Raw genomic sequence first — 12538 nt, 5'->3', positions numbered from 1 at the left:
GTAGTCGTATTCACGGTCCATGACTTCTTCAACCTAAAACATATACACCAAGAAACATTAACAGATAAACATATTCGAGGATCATAAAAAACATAGACACCGAGATGCATATAAATCAAGAACATATTCGTTAAAAAACATAGACACCGAGATGCATATATAACCATAGACATTCATGAAAAACATAGACATTCATTAAAAGCATAGACATTCATTACAAAAACATAGACCAAACATAGAGTTACACATCCGAATTTAAACAAACTAGATGGGACCATACTAAAACATGACCATCAAACAAGACCATACTAAAACATGACCATCAATCATACTAAAACATGACCATATGCAAACATTACCATATGCGAACATGACCATGAAACAAGATCATGTTCAAAAATCGAACAAGAACATGACCACAACACTACTACAGAAACATCTGAGACCATTTTAAAAACCACTCAAACCACACCACTTAACAAACACAACACTAATACACAACCATCCGAGACCATCAAACACCACTCAAACCACAACACTGAAAAAAGCACAACACACAACCCACAACATAGACAAACTGCAAAGCAACTCTAATCAATGCACCAACCCTAAACACTTAACAAACCACAACACAACTACACTTAACATCCGAAACACAACTCTAATCAATGCACCAACCTTGTGACTTACCTTTTTAGTTTCGACCAAATGCAGGTTTGTTGATAGTCCTTGACTTAATTTGCTCTGCTTGATCTCGCCTAAAAGCCTCAGAAACAAAGCAACAAAACAAATAAAGTTAATCAGTGTAAGGTCGATTTCATAAACAACATATAACACTCGGAATTTTGTCATAAGAAAGAGCTCACTAAAATCCATGATTGATTAATTAAAACCGTTAATTGACAGATAATCTAAACCCTATACCATGTTACAAAACCCAAACCTAATTCAATTTTGCCCTAAATCGATGAAACATCCGACAAACAATGACTGAAAGGGGAAACGACGGGACTACCTCTATATCGCCGGAGATGATCTATGCCAGACAAAGGAGACGACTAGACAATGGGTCGGCTAGAAGATTTCGACTAAACCATCAAATCGCCGGAGATATCAGTCGACATAAGATGAGAAGTTAGCAAAGATCGGTTCCTCGGAAAACCTTAGCAAAGATTGATTTCACCATGCAATAGCTCTCGATTTGGGTGGTTTAGACGGAAGATTTTGGTGTTTCTACGGCGAGGATGAAGGAAAGGAAGCTGTCGCCGTTTTCTCTCTTTCGTCGCAAACCCTAGTCTCGATTTGGAAGAGATACAGAAATGAAATAATTTTGGGTCTTCCGCAAAAAAACGCAGCGTATCACGTGGTGACACGTTCATGAGAACTGGGCTTCAAACTGATCTACATGTAGACCCAAAAAATCGATCTAAGTCCACTATTCATTATTTTTATGTTTTAAACGGGCTTGGAACACCCCAACTGATCCCCCGTTAATGATGGCCTTAAATGCGTTATTCACTTACCATTTTAGTATTTATGATTTTCTTTATTCTTAAATTTTAGAATTGGTTGAATATAATTATTTAGTAGTAAAAAAGACATGTAATTTTTTTTTAACAAGGTAAAAAAAAGGATATATAGCTTTCACAAAAACAAAAGCTGTTCAATTAAACAAGCTGATAAAAAAATGATACATTACATTTGTCCATTTTTTCCATTAAAAAAGAAACGCAACCCTTATAACAACCAATTGAATATATATAAACTCTACAAAGCTCACAATCAAATTTTAATATCACGAGCAAACTAATATTTCATATCATCAATATTATCGTGTTTTTAAAATAAAAATAAAAAGAGAAATCAAAGTATAACAAACAACTCATAAACATAAATTTTATTTTACAAGAGATGCTTACTTAATATCTTTGATTCCTATTCGTTAAAAACCAAAAAAAAAAAAAAAAACACATACTTTCCCTACAAAGAAACAATAACTGATTTTTTTGTTTTTATCTGACTTGTTGTTATTGTTTTTTTTCCTGCGATAAGGACATATTAGAGCAATTTTTTTTATGGTACATACTACAGATATGTTTATTTTTCTGATAAAGCCATGCAATAAAAGTATATATGACTGTAACTGTTTCATTACAAAATGTCTATAAAATTACATACTACAGATATGGTCCAAACATACTAATTGCTATGGTATTTATGATCCAACTACCATGAAGAATGTGTTTGGATAAAAAAGATAGACATTGATGTTGGAAACTGAGTCGATTATTCTCAAATCTTAAGGAGGAAGTAGGAAAGGAAGAAGGAAAAGAATGAATACCAGATGAAGATTGAATTAGCCATAGCACCATAATAGACTAGACTCATGTGAAGATGAAACTAAACTCTCGGATGTTTTAACCTAAGCATTCGGTGTTGATGAAGGTTATGTACGTGACTGTAACGCCCCCGAACCGTTCTATGACCACGAAGGCCATCGGACAGTCACGGGACACCACGATGGGAATTGCACCGAGGTGATCCAGTCAAGGGACGGAAGCTGCAGACTTCCTGACCGGTCCTCCCTAGCACAACTCCACCCGTAACCGAGACTACTTAGGCTTTGCAACCCTTGTGGCCTGGTGCATAGTGTTAGCCCGGACAAGGCCGAGTATCATTTGCGACTTGCCATGTTTTCCTGAAAACCGTTTAAATCCTCTTTAGTCCAATTTCTCACACAAGTTCACTCGATTTACCCCTTTAAATCCTTTAAACTCGTTTATGCATTCACGTCAACCTCACATGAATTTATGCAATAAACTTTCAAATGAACTTAGCCAATTTTAATCACGCATGCAACCAATTTTAAGCAAGAAATATTGCTAGTAAATTCACTAAGTCTCATCATGCATGCAATCCTCTTAACCAAATTTTAAGTGAGTCCAAATTACTCATTATGCAACTTGTTCATTTTCACATGGTGATTCTAACTTGAATCCTACCATATTTGCATGCATCAACTTTTAACCAAAACTACATGCATTACCGCAGACTCACCTCTTACGCAAACGTTGATGATTACCGGACTTCACCACTTGATCAGGCAATATCCACCCCCCTTCACGTCGAACAGCTTCCCGCTTCTTCGTCTGCTTTCGTTCCGCAACCACTTCCTTTTCTCGGCTCGTTCTCGACCGTAAACCGCGTCTCGCTCTCGACCTTCTTCGATCGCAAAATACGTCTCGCTCTCAATCTTTCTTTCTCGACACTATCACCGGTTCTTCCCGACGATCTCTTCGACACGATCCTCGTCTATTCTCGACGAACTCTTCGACAGAATCTCTCGACAAAGTGATAATTCTCGACGATCACTCTCTCGTCTTTCTTCGGCGATCTCTCTCGGCACAATAACCCTCTCTTCTTGATTTTCTCTCGACACAAGCGTCGATGAACTCTCTCTCTCGATCTCTCTCTCGACTTTGAGAGATAAGCTTAAGTGTTTTAGTGTTTGAGAAATGAGAGAAATGAGAAAAAATGAAACAATGAAGTCTCACACCCTCTATTTATAGGCTCGAACTCTTCCTCTTTTCCCTTAGTGCGTTTTGACACATGGCTTCCTCCTCGCTTGCATGTGGAGCGTGATTAGCACTCTCCAATCGCTAATCGCCATTAAGCCCACTAACTCGGTTTTATTAGTGCATGATAATACATGTAATCTGATTGGTCAATTTTATGAGAGAAAAATCGATTCTTGTTTCTCTCGGCAAAATCCGTCTCTCGTCTGACATTTCTTGATGATTCCTGGCGTTTCTCGTTTTGTTTGGTCACGCCTCTCGGTCCTCTCAACATTTCTTGATCAGCTTTTCTCGGTGTCTTGGATGCTATCGGTCTCTTCGGCAGCATGTCTCGGATGCTTCGACGATACGTCTTGGACAATTTTCTCGACACTCTCGGTTAATTTTTCTCGATACCTGACCGACTATTCCAACTCCCGATCGGTCTTAAGGTCTCAATCGCGCATCTTGTTACTCTAGTCTTGGCTCGGTTATTCTCCGACTTACAAATTTTTCCTCGGACTTCCCTCGGTCGTTCTCCTTTATTTTTCTTCTTCTTCTTTCTTAGGTCTTTTCCAAGTCATTTTCTCGACCTTTTATTTTGGGATTTTTGCCCTTGGTGAGGGTCACTACATTCTCCCCCCCCCCCTTATAAGAATTTATCCCCGAATTCTCATGCCTTATCCTTCACTCTTTGTGATGTCGATACTTCTTGACATAGGTGTTGTTGCCTTGTGATTACTATCACGTTGATATCTTTATAGAAATCCTCCTTTCCTTTGTTATTTCGTCTCCATAGTCTCACTTCCTACTCGTTCGCTGATGTTTTTGGAAAACTTCTTCATCTCCAGCATTCACTTGGCTCCTCTTAATCTTTATGTTCTTCAAGTACTAAGGCTTTTGCCTTGATGCACCATGACTTGTCCACTACTTTATATTCTTTACTTCTCTTTCTTCAGCTTGTTCCTGACTCTTTTCTTTTCCTCCGAGTTATAACTTGATTCACTTCCCCTTCTTGATATGCTTATCGTACTACTTCTTATTCTCTTCGCTGTTGACCATAAAATTTTGTTTATTCGGCTTCTCTGGTTCCTTACTCTTCTTCATTTCTCTGATTCCTTTAGCTTCACGCTCCTTAGGATTTTTAATTTCCTTCAATTTTCTTTAGCTTCACATAACTCCTCTCCCTAATCAATGTGAACTTCTCCTCCAACTCCCATACTTATGAAATTTTGGTTTGATAATCCTTCGTGACTTTCGTCTTTTAGCATAATAATGCTTCTCTTTTGCCGTCTATTATTTTTTTGCACCCTCTTTGTCTATTCGTAGACTACTTTCTTCTTCTATGCATTATCTTCTTGCATCCTCTTTGTCCTGCTCCTTAGACCACACACTATTTTTCGCACTTCCTTGGTCATATTTGGTTCGACCTTCTTAGTTTGCCACTTTCGATTGATTTGCACCACTATTTTTTATTCTTTCGATTTCTTTCGAATTTCGTTCCATCCTTCTCCATCCTTTTTCTTCTTTTCTCTTCTCCTTCTTTTGTTTTTAATCTAAACTGGTCGCGCTTTCTTGGTCGAATTTCCTTGAATTTTCTTGGACTTTCTTGATCTTCTTCTCTTTTGTCTGATCGCGCTTTGTGGTGACTTACGTGAATCCTCATCGATTGCGTGCAAGCTAATTATGCAAATAATTAACTATGCAACCTATAAAACTCAAGCAACAATCAAAGCAAGTAATTCAAACAAGCAAAGATTAGCAAGCAGTTTAACCAACACAACAATACGGCTAGAGAACACAAAGTACTTTTACACAAGATACGGAGGTTCTACTCCACCTAGCCGATAATTCTAAGGGTTCGGATCCTAGACAAACACAACAAGGTTAAGTCTATAAACAACAAAAAGAATACTATCCAACCCTTATACACAAACCCCAAAAAGAACTTCCCTTACTCCCAAAAGTTCTACTGTTTCCTGAGCCTAGTACACGCTTCGCACGTGCACACACACTCCCTAGCTGGCTCATCAGGTGGCGGTTCAGCGGGAGATGCGGTTGAGGTAGAGGCAGCAGACGTTGAGGTTCCAGCTTGATCCGGCGGGTTCACTTCCACTCAATCAATTCGTCCTATCGGGTTCTCTCCCGTCTCCACACGTCGACTGAATGAGTTCATTCTCTCTCGCACGACTCGATATGGGCAGTTATAAGTGAAATGCTCAGCGTTTCCGCACTCAGTACACACAACACGTTCTGGGATCATCAAATTTTGTGGTTTCTTCCTCCAGCAATGATTGTTCAGATGCCCCGGCATCCCACACGAATCACACGGCCTCGTGTATCTCATAAGATCTAGGTTCAGGCAGCGGTAGGCAAAGTGCCCTCGCATCCCGCACCATTCACACTCCACGTTTGTTGGATCACACATGCACCTTAGCTCCGTCCTCCAACAATTCCTCGTCATATTTCCAATGCCCTCGTACAGCTCACAATAAGGTTGGTTCCGCATATGGACTTGGTTTGGGTACACCACTCTCTTCCGGGCAGTGGCTCTCACTCTCAGTCGGCCTCTAGGTTGATAGGTCACTGGCCGCGTCTGTGGTTGCTCCCTTGCCTGAAACTCTTGATACGACATCCTCGGCCTCTTCGAATTTGAACTACCCTCTCCTCTCTTGAATCTTATTTCCTCTCGGTTCAACCTCCTTAACTCAACCATTCTAGCGATCCTTTCCAAATCTGGGTCTATTGGTTCCTCCTCTTGTCCCGGTAACACCATCCGTAAAGGTATGGCTCGAATGGGACTGTCGCGCCTCAGCACAATCTGGTTTGGCTCCGCTTGGTCTGGAACAACTTGGTTTGGTCCACCTTGGTATCTCACAACTTGGCTCGAACTAGCCCTTGATCTCGCGTCCTCTCTAGGCTCCACACTAGCATCAGTTTCTTGATCTCGATCTCTCGGTATTGGGTCTTGCTCATTCCTTGGTTCCACTACAAAAGTTGGAATCCCCTCGTCGTCACTCGATAAGAGGTCGATCACCTCCACTTCTCTGGTCGTTGATTCCCCCATCTTAGGGTATCCATCAGTTGGATTATCTTCTCTCTTTATTTCTGATGTTCATATATTTTACCATGTTTTCCCTTAGTTTATTCACACCTTTTGCATCTTTTGCTATCCATTTTAACCATTATTGCATAGCTTTAGGACCAATCATGCATTAGAGTTTAGTTACATTGCATTTGCATCTTTTCATGCATAAACAGGTGATTTTGGAGCTTAAGGAGCATGGAAGCAATGGAGAAGAGATGTGAAGCAATCATGAGGAGGAAACAAGGGAGTTAAGGCTGAAGAACCAAGGTCCAGAGTCCAACTCGACCGCACACTCGACCAGACACTCGACCGTGTGCTGAGGAGGACTCGATCGAGTGGAGATTGCACGAGAGAAGCCGGCTCGACCAGCCACTCGGCCGAGCACTGGTCAAGTTGACAGAGCTGTTGACTACTTTGACTTTTTGTATTTTTAGGGCTTCCACTCCCCTCCTATATAAAGTCTTGTACCTGCAGCCACCAAAAGAGTCCAGCTTTTTAGATATTCTCTAAACCTAGTTTTTACCCTTTTGGGAATTATTCCTTTTGCACTTTTATTTTTCTTAGATTTTGTACTTGAAAAAGACTAAATTCCTCAATATTGTTGGTTTCATAACTTTCTTAATATTGAGAATTTGAGTTTGATCCTTTCATCAATATTGAAGATCTTTGTTTCATCTTTCTGATAATGCAAGTTTCAATATTTTCTGGGTTTTTGACTTTGTTCATCATGTATTGTTGTGAGTAGTTTTCTTAGGATCTTGAGGATGGGTTAGGCTAGGCTTTGTTTGAGGTTTGTTTGCTTTGGTCAAGCTTGATTGTTGTAGATCTCTTCTAGGGTAGATGTTCTTAATGCTGATCCTATATCTGAGAGGGTAGGATCTGATCTTAAGCTTCTTAGCATCACACCAATGTTTAAGAGGCATAGATAAGGCTAGATCTAGAGCTTACCATCTTGCTTGCTAAGAGATTAGAGGTTTTGCTTGGTATGAGACATATTGCTTAATGCCTGCTTGTGTAGATTCTTTACTTTGTGAGAACAAGTCTAGAGATGCATAGGTTTGATTGATTCTTGCCATGAGAGTGGAAGAAGCTTGTCTTAGATTAATGTGTCTAGAGATTAGCTCAAAGCTTTGCTTGAGATTTGTTGGCCAAAGTGTGATAGCCTCATTCATTAGTCTAGCCCATGAATCCCTCCTCAAGGCCTTCTTTGTTTATTGATATCTTAGTCTTAATCTTGTTGCTTGATTGTTGTTTGATTCGTATTTGCATTGCTCTGTTTTTCTAGCATTGCTCTGTTTTCCGGATTATTCTAGCTCGACCTACACTCGGTCGAGTGCTTGCTCGAGTTCATCCCCAGAACTCTTGTTTATGATTTGTGATTGTCCTGTTTCATTCTTGTTTTCATTTTAGTTGCATTCATTTAGTTTTCAGTTCATTACCTGTCTTGCATTAGTTCATTAGTAGTAGTTCCTATTTATGTTCTTGCTTCATTACTGTTACAATCATTCAGTTTCATTTGCATCTAGTTCTTAGTTCTTGTAGTTTATTTTCTGCATTTTTCATTTCCATCTTAGGATTGTTAGTGACAAACAATCTTCACATTTGTCTTTACTTAGATTCATATGCATATCTTAATTGTTCACAAACACTCATTTAGGATTGATACCTCTTATACTGCAACAGCATAAGGGGAATTGAAACACCCATCCATCATTCCATTCATATCTCACCATTGCATACATTCATCATTCACCACCCATAATAAAAATACTTGTTTCAATTTGGCGCCATTGCCCATTTGAGTGTGTTTTTGTGACATTTAGGATCCATATTAGTCTAAGATTAAGTTCGTATAACCACTTGTTCACTACTGCTCTTGTTTCTTCTCCTGCTTGTCTGTGATTGAGTTTCAGGTGCCAGCTCGACCATCAACTCGACCACCACTCGATCGAGTCGTGATCGAGCACCTGACCGAGTCAGACGCCGGATCTAAATAGACAACACTTCCCAGTCGACTCGACCATCAACTCGAGCCTGTGCTCGACCGAGTGTCTGTTTGAGTCAGTAACTATGTTTCAAGGCAGTGAGTTCTATTATGCACCCATGCACCAGCAACAAGGTTTCCAGACTCAATGGTGTCCCACTCCAATGTTTCAGACCTACCAAGCCCAAGAACCTGACTTAAGCACTATGATGCAACAATTGTTGCTTGGGCAAGCCAATAAGCAGATTGAGGAGGCAAGGCAGTTTGAAGAGCTGAACCAAAAATTGAATTCCTATTCTCATGACCTGAGTCACCAGCTTGAGAGTCTGACCTCTTCATTCCAGTACATGGAGAGCTCCATTGCTTCTACTTTAGCTCCTAAGCCACACCAACATCCTCAACAAGCTATTCAAAACCAAAGGGAGTTCACTGCTAAAGCTATCCATCTCCATGAGAAATATGTCACTGAGGGCAGTGAGGTTCAAGATGGGGAGGATTCATCACTAATTGAAGCCCAGAGTGAAGGTTTTACTGAGCAGACTGAAGCAGAGAAACAACTCGACCAGGTGCTCGACCACACACACGATCGAGTACCTGATCGAGTGACTGATTGAGTTGAAGACACAGAAGCTGTTAAGCCTGCTAGATACATTCCTCCTGCTTACAAACCACCTCTACCATTCCCAGGGCGTTTCAAGGCACAAAAGATAAGAGAACTCAGGGAGATAATTGAGAAAAAGGAGAAGATAGCTTTGCAACAAGAGAAAGAGAAAGCCTTGAAAGAAGAGGGTGTAATTGAGAAGAAGGAAGTGATGGCCATATAAGAGGTCATCATTGCTTACCAAGAAGAAGAGAGAGGACCTGCTTTGGAACAGTATGCTCCACACCCTCTCTATCAGGATTTTTTACTTGAGATGTCAAAGAAGAGGGCTCATGACCAAGATATGAAGGATTTGAAAGAGACTGGGAAAACTATTGTCCCAACAAAGCTTGAAGATCCAGGCTCATTTAACTTACCCTGTTCCATCAGCTACATGCACTTCAATAAGTGCCTTTGTGATTTAGGAGCTTCAGTGAGCTTGATGCCATACTCAGTGGCTGAGAAGTTGGGGTATGAGGACTTCAAAGACAGCAACTTCTATGTCAGTCTAGCAGATGGATCCAAGAGGGATATGGTTGGAATGATTGAAAACCTCCCTATCAAAATAGGAGAAGCAAGGATCCCAACTGATTTTGCAATCATGAGCATGGAACAAGAGCCTGAAGACCCTCTTATCTTGGGAAGGCCATTCTTAGCTACAGCTGGGGCTGTTATTGATGTGAAGATGGGGACTATCAAGCTCCACCTGACTGAAGACTTCACTATGAAGTTTGACATCAACAATCCCACTAATCTGCCTTCAAAATATGATCCACCTTACACTATCAAAAGAAAAGAGGATCATGAGGTCTCAAGTGAGGAAACTGCTTCAAGGGTTAAGCTAACCTTTCAAGAAGATTCAGTGGAGAAGCTTAAGAATTCTGTTCAAGAAATGACTGCTTTAGTCAAGGATCTCCAAGTCAAGCTGAACAAAAGGACTTTGAAGAGAGCAAGGCCAAAGCTCAAGGTTAAGAAGAAACATGGTTCAAGTGCTAAGGAAGCAGTGATCAAGAAGGAACACAAGGGTTATCAAGTAGAACCAGGGGGGACTTCATCACCTCCTTGGTATCCAACTCAAGTTTGAAAAGCTAGAAGAAGTCAAGCTCAGTGACTTTAAACAAGCTCACTAGGGAGGAAGTCCCTAAGGTATCCCTTTATATATTGCTTTGGAATTTTGGTATTTTGATTTTTGCTTTAGTGTTTTCATGGTCAGGGAGGCTAGGGAGTCTGAATAGAAGAGGAAGGGACAGTTAATGGAGACTCGCAGTCCAGCTCGACCCCCCACTCGGACACGCACTCGACCGAGTCACGGTCGATCGCCGTCGTCGAGCTGCCCCAAAGCCCATCTCCAAGTCACCAACAAGACCCCAACTACTCCTATGACAGCATGCAGATGGATGTGGACAACTTCTTCCACAATCCCTAAGGTACCACTATCACCTTCACTTGTAAATATTATTGCATTTCATATTGTGTTTTGTTGTTTTTGATCTTGAATCCTCAATCCAATTTCTTTCACACAGAGGACTGTGTGATTTAAGTTTGGGGGAGGGTTTGAGATAGCATTTGACATTGTGTTTTGTGTTCTTATTTCAAATTTTTATCATCATCATGTTAGCACTTGCATAAGCATCTAAGGCATAGAAAAACCATAAAAATTTGAAAATTTTTGAAAAATCTTCATAAAAAAAGAGTGTTCATGTAGTTTGCATTGCATATTAGGATCTTGTTTAGCATGTTTCATGTAGAATTGTATAATATTTGCATTAGGGATCTATGATGAGTATTTCCTTGTTAGCTAGCTTATTCACTAGACTAGGATCAATGCCCAAGTTATTAGTACTTTGATGCTAGTTGAGTAGTTAGAAGCATAAGATTGAACCAAGCCTTGAATTCTTGCATTGCATTTGGTCTAAATTGAAGCATGTTGAGATTTGAAACAATTTCCTATTTATAAGAACCTAATATTGACTTTTAATTATCAATGTGTGCATTGTTTTAAACTCATGGATACCATATACATACTTGGATCATCTTTCTCCTTTTTACCACTCTTGTTGATCCAAGTAGCTGATTAAATCATTAAGATCAGTTCCCCTACCCCTAAACCAAACCTTCTTTCAAGCCTTGTTGGTTCTTGAGTGTGTGAGGCCTATTTTTGGGATTGAGCTTGGTAGAAAGTGTTAGGTTTGAACTGACAAGAGTAAGACCTTGTGTAGTTCTAGTTTGCATTTATAAAACTAGATAGGACTAGGTGGTTCACTTGTTGTGTTTGGGACTTGGCTGTTATGAAAAGAAAAGAAAGAAAAGAGAAAGAAAAAAAGGGGTAGAGTCTTTAAGAGGAGATTGTGTTTAAGCAAAAGTCTAGTGAAAGGATGGGAAGTAAAATGTTGTTTAAGATGGTTCTAGTTAAGGAAAAGAAAAGAAAGAAAAGAAAAGTTTAGCAAAATGCTTATATGTCTTAAGAATAAGAAGAAAAGAGAACCATAGCAAATAAGTAAGAATCCCCCATCCCACTAGAAAGATCAAATAAGAAAACATCTCCTAAGACTTGAAAACCAAAAGAGAAAAGGGTTAAAGAGAAAAGAAGAAGTAAAGGGTAGCACTAGGATCATTTGGGTTTAGATTGCTAGGATAAACACTTTGGGTGCCTTTGGGTAGACAAGGTTTTATTCTTGTATGTGTCTAGGTGTTCTTACCTTTAGCATTCTTCTAAAGCTCAATCCATTTTCATGAGAGAACCTTGATATTGACAAGCCCCACTCTAAAAAGAGACCATCATTGTCTCAAAACCCTTTATTACCAAGCCAAATGAGTTTAAGCATTGCATAGAATTGATTCATGTTCTTGTTTAATGAATGTTAAAGGAAATGGTTGATTTGAATGCATGTGGATATCTAAGGCTCAAATCAATAAAGGTTGTGAAATGCTTGTCTAAAGTCTTTAATTCCAGCTCATTCAACTTGCATCATAGTATTAGTAACTTGGACATTGATTCTAGATGGTCTATTTGCAAGCTTTAGGAGCTGAGATCCCATTTTCAAACCTCACTTACCTTCTTATGTCTTGCTTATTTGCTTGAGGGCAAGCAAAGACTAAGTTTGGGGGTGTTGATGTTCATATATTTTACCATGTTTTCCCTTAGTTTATTCACACCTTGCATCTTTTGCTATCCATTTTAACCATTATTGCATAGCTTTAGGACCAATCATGCATTAGAGTTTAGTTGCATTGCATTTGCATCTTTTCATGCATAAACAAGTGATTTTGGA

The 12538-nt window shown here is 39.7% G+C and overlaps 1 long non-coding RNA gene across 1 annotated transcript; it reads right to left on the bottom strand.

Annotated features, from left to right (window-relative positions):
- Positions 1-685: 685 nt before the first annotated feature.
- LOC147930655 (uncharacterized) lies at positions 686-1391 on the bottom strand. The gene is made up of 2 exons (XR_015575536.1): positions 1016-1391; positions 686-758 (listed from the first exon to the last, which is right to left on the bottom strand). It is a non-coding gene; the product is annotated as an uncharacterized LOC147930655 (long non-coding RNA).
- Between the last annotated feature and the right edge of the window lie 11147 nt (positions 1392-12538).

This window comes from Camelina sativa, chromosome 12, assembly GCF_030686135.1.
Source record: "Camelina sativa cultivar CO46 ecotype springtype chromosome 12, ASM3068613v1".
Taxonomy (NCBI): domain Eukaryota; kingdom Viridiplantae; phylum Streptophyta; class Magnoliopsida; order Brassicales; family Brassicaceae; genus Camelina; species Camelina sativa.
This window is presented reverse-complemented; position numbering and strand designations above follow the sequence as displayed.